Genomic DNA, 7,915 nt, shown 5'->3' on the forward strand with positions numbered 1-7,915 from the left:
GTTAATAAAATTAATAAATTAATTTAAAACTTTTAAATGATCCTTAACATTATTTATAATTTCAAGGTAAACTAAATATAAAGATTGAAAACAGATTAAAGTTAATGCAACAAAGGGCAGCCTTATCTCCAAAACACACTTTTCGTCTATTCTTACAACATTTGAAAACAATATGACAATATGTGCTGGGTGTCCTTAGACAAGTAATCTAGTCTCTGAGAACCTCAGTCACCTGCTTTAAAACAGGAATAAATACACAGGTTTTATCCCCTTGCCAGGATGTACTGGGAATCAAACGAAACACTAGATATGAAAGCACTTTCTGTTGATAAAAGTCTGATCCAAAAAAGAGACTATTGTGGGTGGTAACAAACTTGCCATCTTGCTGTTAGTAGCTCATTCATCTTTAGCTAAAAGCATCCATATGTATTTCATTGTTCTCAAAGTCAAAAAAATACAATATTTTTTGTCATAGCTGTTAAGTATTATTTAGGTTTTAGGAAGGACAACTCTATGAAGAAAAGCAGACCCAGACCATTCATGAACAGCAATGTTAGCTTTCCAAATACTTTCTGATCCACGCCCACTTAGGCAATTTTTAATTTAATGGTATGACTGTTAAGCATATCCAGTGCAGATACAGTCCTTATAATTCATGATATTGTGTGGAAAATATACTGTTAATCACTGCCATTTAATTTAAGTGATACACACATCTTAGGACACTTTTTATGGTAATAACTAGAATGAATCAGTGAATCATTCAGAATGAATATATTTCTGGTCACTGATTGCAGGAAGATTGGCTAATATGCCATATTCATTATTTGTGCAGTCTCTCCTTATTGCTGTATTTGCATGCAAATGACTTAGTTTTTCCCTCAGTTTCAGTAGAATTCTCCATTACAAGCAAAGAGCTAAATGTAAAACCATAAAAGAAAATTTCTGTGCTTCTTTTATTAAAAGTGCTCCTGAAAAATAGAAGGAGACAGCTACTGGCAGATTAATCTCATTTTCACCTTCTCACTGGAATTTTAACAAGTTTTAGGCAAAACAGGAACTATTTAATCTCATCTTGACTTGTCTTTTTTTCAAGAGTGATGGATGCAGGAAATGAAGTTATGGGGTAAGACAACTTCGGGGTTTCAGAGGGACAGTTGGGGAAAAGAAGGAAATAAAAGGAAAGGATAAAGAAAAGAACTTGGGAGGGGAAGACAAGGAAGGAAGTCTGGAAAAGTTTGCAACTGCACAAATGTGGAAGAGTAGGCTGTAACTCACACACATACCAAAAAAACAAAAACAACAACAACAAATAAACAACAACACAAAAACCTTGGGCCTCATTCTTATGAGTTTACCTCTCCTCCTTCCCCCATCCCCTGTCCTTTCCACACACATATTTCAGACTTGATCAGTCCCTCTAATCCTTGTTGTCATTCAGTTTAAAGCACAGAGCAGATTTTGACTGACAGCAAAATGAGTGCATTGCATCGTTTTTATATAAAGAACAAATACCATATGCTAACACATATATATGGAATTTAAGAAAAAAATGTCATGAAGAACCTAGGGGTAAAACAGGAATAAAGACACAGACCTACTTGAGAATGGACTTGAGGATATGGGGAGGGGGAAGGGTAAGCTGTGACAAAGCACAAGAGAGGCATGGACATATATACACTACCAAACATAAGGTAGATAGCTAGTGGGAAGCAGCCACATAGCACAGGGAGATTAGCTAGATGCTTTGTGACCACCTAGAGGGGTGGGATAGGGAGGGTGGGAGGGAGGGAGATGCAAGAGGGAGGAGATATGGGGATATATGTATATGTATAACTGATTCACTTTGTTATAAAGCAGAAACTAACATACAATTGTAAAGCAATTATACTCCAATAAAGTTGTAAAAAAAAAACAAAACATAACAATTTTAATGCTTGGCCAGAAAGAAAGGTTGAAATGCTGAAGTCTTCTTTTGTGTTCCCTATTAGAGTGTTAATTTTTAAATTGCTTCAACTGACGTTTATCTGTGAATATAAACTACGGTAAACTGTCAGAATACCGTAATAAAAATAATACAAAATTAAAAACAAAAAACCTTGCCAGAGACTGGCTTACTTTTTAACTATGTCTAGAAAAGGGGATTGCTAAACAAATTAATATTTTCAAGAGGATTATAGGAGGAATGCCTAAATCACTGATTCAAGTTCTTAGTTCTAAAACCACTTTGGCAACTTCTGTTTACTGGTAAGTAAATATATACTTAAAGCATTGTAGAGCTTCAAAAGTCTCAGATATTATCTATTATAATCCCTTCATTTTATAGATAAGGAAACAGAGTGTTCTTAACGGCAGATCTGGGAGCTGGGTACATATGTCTTGACTCCAGTCTGTTGGGTATTTCCACTCTTTTCCATGCTATCCACTTAAAGCTTAATCACAATCATATTTTTACTAAAACAAGTATCATCAATTGCCAAAAATTAGTTAGCTTTAATAAATTTATCTTATTACATTGCTTCAATGTAACTCAACTATATTTCTTTTCAAACAATGTGATTTAGACTTTTCACTAAATCAGAATTGCCTTCTTCCGAATTATCCTTAATAACTGAAGTTTTGTCTGTAGTTGCATCTTGAAGCTTTGCTATTTTTCAAAGTAGGAATTTAATAAACAGTAGTAAAGTTTTGTTTATATTTGCTGTCCTTGTATTTTTACCACCTCAAGATAGATAATAAATCAGTGTCCCTACCATGGTTATAAAGGGAAAGGAAATTATCTATGAAAAACGATTTTGAGAAAAGTACACTTGACTTTTTACTTTACATTGTGAAATCATTTTATACCCATTATCTGATTCATGGTGCGTGATTCAAATTTTTAAATTAATCACTCTTCAAAGCACATTCATTTCTGTGCAATTAAAAATGTCAAAATAAACACATGGAGGAAGCAAGCCTAGTTTATGTTAATAAAAATGGAAAACTTCCTTGAATATTTACTGAAGTTTTTTTTTTTTTGAATGAGTGTGGGATTATTTACATTTCAATCAATGGCTATGCTAGTCATCTCAGCCCTCATTCAGCCCTCATTTCAGTGTCTCATGACACATGAGTGTAGTGTCCTCATGCATCTTTTTCACTATTCAGCATGGACTAAGCCCATGTTCTGGTTCTACTTTTCCTGTCAAAGCTTATCTTGTATTTGTTCCATTCTTTAGAGACCTGTCAGATGAGTAACTGGCAGATCTGTTGATTATTCCTCTGCATATTCTGTATGTCATTGATTCTAAGACACACACTCTTTTTCTACATTCAACATCTTTGATATAATGATGCATTCTAAAAATCTATGGCATCTTACCGTCAACAAGGGGTAAGTTAGTTGTCATTGTGAAATTCGATCATAGTTGTTCATATGGTCATCAGGACTTCCCTGGTGGTCCAGTGGTTAAGACCCCATGCTTCCACTGCAGGGGGAATGGGTTCGATCCCTGGTCGGGGAACTTCCACATGCTGTGTGGTGTGGCCAAAAAAAAAAAAAAGTAGGAGGATACCATGATTTCCCTATACATTGTGTTGCCCAAATTAGAGATAGCTTTCTGAACATCAGTGATTTTGTAGAGAATATCTACACTAAAAAAAATATAATAAACATATGGTCATCACTGCAATGTGTTGTGTACTTTCTTGGTACTATATGCATTGTTTTTAAAATGTCTCCAAAAAAACTAAAATGTGATTTCTCACTGAGGCAAAAGTTACTGTGTATGCAGGAAGGGATAGAAAAAGAGCAGGGAGCCTGCATTTCATATTAGTGATTGTGGTAAGCAGAAAAATGCCTCCCTCCACAAAGATGTCCATATCCTAATCCCAGGAACCTATGAATATGTTATATAGCCAAGGATAATTAAAGTTGCTGATAAGAAGACCTTAGGGCTTCCCTGGTGGTGCAGTGGTTGAGAGTCTGCCTGCCGATGCAGGGGACACGGGTTCATGCCCTGGTCCGGGAAGATCCCACATGCCGCGGAGCGGCTGGGCCCGTGAGCCATGGCCACTGAGCCTGTGCGTCTGGAGCTTGTGCTCCGCAACGGGAGAGGCCACAACAGTGAGAGGCCTGTGTAACGCAAAAAAAAAAAAAAAAAAAAAAAAAAGAAGACCTTAAAATAGGAAGATTGTCCTGGATTATCAAGGTAAACCCAGTGTAATCACAAGGATACTTAAAAATGGGAGAGAAGCAAGAGATGAATCAGTCAGCAGAAGATGTGACTACAAAAGAGGGATTCAGAGAGATGTCAGTGTGAGAATTAGCCCAACATTGCCAGCTTTGAATGGAACCATGAGCCAAGGAATGTGGGCAGCTTCTAGAAGCTGTAAAAAGCAAAGAAACAGATTATCAAGAGACACATTCCTTCTGGATGTAAAAGGAATGCAGCCCTGCTGACAGCTTGATTTTAGCCCATTGAGACCCATTTCAGACTTCTGATTTCCATAATTGTAAGATATAAATTTTGTGTTGCTTTTAACCACTGATTTGGTAGTAATCTGTTACAGCTGCAATGGGAAGCTAGTTACATTAGTGCTCAGTGGAGAAATGACACATTCCTATTTTTATTTCAAAGAACAAACCAAACGTTTTATGAAACTTAAGAAATAAAGGTGCCTACATATATTACACCACACATCTAGTGACACAACTGAAGGCAGATGACAGAAGAAATGGCCAAATACTTTGGAGCTGATAAAAGAAATTGGAAAGCAACAAGACACTGATGTAACCAATTCAAATAATATATAGAACTCTCATTGAAGCATTAAGTCACAGTTTAACTTGCAACATTTATTCTTTCTTAGGGGTACATAATAAATAATGGTATTTCTTACAAGTGATGTCACCTTTCATTCAATGAAGTAAGTATATAGCAAAGAATTTTTATATCAAAATTAACCCAAGTTCATTGTGTATATATTGGAAAATATCGACATGTATAATAAAGAAAAATGAAATTTTCCATAATCCCCTGGTATCAGTCAGGATAGCCCACTTCATGTTATAACAACCCCCAAATATCAGTTGCTAAAGAAACAAAGATGAATTGCTTGCTCATTCTAACTGTCAATTGTGATTTGGCAAGAAGAGTCTCAATTTATAATGGTTACTCAAGGACCGAGGTTGGTGAAGCAGCAACTGTGCTGAACATTAATTACTGTTAGTCATGTCAGCCGCAGAGGGATTTTGGAAAATCTAACAATGCCAACTAAATCCTGCATCCCAGAAGTGACATATTATAATTTCTGCTCACAACCCACTGGCAAGAAGTAGTTATATGGTTCTATCCAACCAGAAGGAGGCCAGGAAATACAATCGTATCATGTTGGGAAGGCTGAAATTTTAACAAACAACAATTAATGACTACAGCATTTAACACTGAGATAACCACCATTATAATTAAGAAGCTAATGCATTTTCATCCAATTTTAAAATGTATATTTATGTATTTTTAATGAAATCGACATTCAACTATATGTACAATCTTATTTAACATTACATAGTAACATTTTCCAATGTAATTAAATATTTTTAGAAAAGCATTTTATGTAATGGCTGTATAATATTCCACCTTATGTATTTATCTTAACATTCCCATTATTAGATATTTGCAGTGTATTTTGTTATTTATGCAATTATAAACAATGCTCTGGTGGATATTCATATAAATTAGTGATGATAATATTAAGTACTGGCTTTCAGTAACTTAAGCTATGAAATGAGCAAAATGAGGATTTTAGTAGCTATAGCATGCCAAGTAAAGACTAAAATATTCTATTAGTGTATTAGATACCATCTAAATGACTTCACACAAAATAGAGCTAGAATTTCTGAGTCACTGATAGACAACTCAAAAAGAAGGATATTTTCTTACAGTTAAATATAAGGTTAAACGAGTGGAGAATGCCACTTCCAGCAAAAAAAGAGGAATCATAGGGACCAGATTCAATCTCCTTCCTAAAATAAACACATGAACAAAAATTAACAAAGTATATGAAAGAATTTCTTGTATCAAGACACTGGACATCAGGCAATCAAGGACAGGAACGCTGAAATGTAGTTAAATGAAGTGAGCCATATGATTTCCCCGGTTTCCTGCCTTGAGAGAGTTTCTAGGCTATGGTGCAGGTAGGTGAAGCCAGACAGAATCCTGTGGAGTCCCTATGTTGAAGAGGTTAGAGTCTGGAGAAACCAAGCTAACTAGAATACATAGGACAGTGTATTGGAGAGGAGAGAGTGTTCATAAACTTCTAATGAATGACAGGAACATGAGACATTTGAAGTGACAAGGAAACACATGAGTACTAAAAATATTTATGAGTACCAAAAGAAGCCAAGCCTGTATAAGCCAACCCTCAGACCTGGCTTATTTTCTTCGCATAAAAAGAGAACTTAGAGTATTGAAAAGAATACAGTAGTCCCGCCTTATCCACAGGATATTTTCCAAGACCCCCAGTGGGTGCCTGAAACCACGCATAGTACCAAACTCTATATATACTCTTTTTCCTATACATACATGCCTATGATAAAGTTTAATTTATGAACTAGGCAAAGTAAGTGATTAATAATAATTAAAAATAAATTAGAACAGTATAATTTTAACAATAGACTGTAATAAAAGTTATGTGAATGTGGTCTTTCCCTCTCAAAATATCTTATTATACTGTACTCACCCTTCTTGTTGCGATGATATGAGATAATAAAATCCCTGCATGATGAGATGAAGTGAGGTAGATGAGTAGGTATTGTGACGCAGCACTAGGCTACTATTGACTTTCTGACTAGTCATCAGAAGGTCAATAGGATCATCTGCTTTGGGTGATCCTGGATCATCTAGCCATGATGATGTCAATGGTTGGATATTAGGAGCAGATGATGTCGATGGTTGGAGATCTCCAGCAGGATAGAGTGGGATGGTGTGAGTTTTCATCATGCTACTCAGAACAGAAAGTGCACAATTCAAAACTTATGAATTGTTTATTTCTGGAATTTTCCATTTAATATTTTCAGACCTTGGTTGAATGCAGGTTACTGAAACCACAGAAAGCCACTACTTTACTGAGTGGATTATTGGATTCTGTGTATGAGGAAACTACCTGAGTCAGGGGGGAAAAGTCCTCAGCGATTAGAGAACAGTACCTAGCATACACACGGGACCAAGAATAGTGCCTTTTCCCACAAGTCAGACTGCAAAACCTCATTGTTCATGGGGTATTGGGCAGATTACTCAGAAGGGTCTTGACTCATTAGTGGGGAATTAATAGTGCTAAGCTAATCATAACTCTGGTCCTACCTAACAATTCTTAAAAGCAAGACTCAAAAGGATGAAACCATTTCCAAATAATTTTATATATACCAGAACAAAGCTCAAGAAAATCTATATATGTATATATAAATATATATATATAAGTATATATATGTAAATAAAAAAAATATATATATACACACACACACACACACATATATGATCTCAACAAGGGCAAACTCACAGATTCTGGCATCCAATAAAAAATTACCAGGTGTGGAAAGAATTAGGAAAATACAACTCATTATGTAGAGAAGAATTAAACCATTGAAATTTACCTAGATATTAGATGGTAACAGATAAGGACATTAAACTGGTTGTTACAATATGTACATAAAGGTAAGCAGAGACATGAAAGATATTTAAACAGATTCAAATAAAACATCTAGAATGAAAATTATAATGTTTGTGATGAAAAATTCACTGGTTGGGATTAACGGCAGACTAGGCATTGGAGATAAAGAGATTAATGAACTCAAAGACTTCACAATAGAGACTTTCCAAAGTGAAACAAAGAAGGAAAAAAAATAATCCAGCTATAGGGAACAGGAACAGACCAT

Source organism: Mesoplodon mirus (assembly GCF_964341445.2).
Source record: "Mesoplodon mirus genome assembly, chromosome: X".
Classification (NCBI taxonomy): Eukaryota; Metazoa; Chordata; class Mammalia; order Artiodactyla; family Ziphiidae; genus Mesoplodon; species Mesoplodon mirus.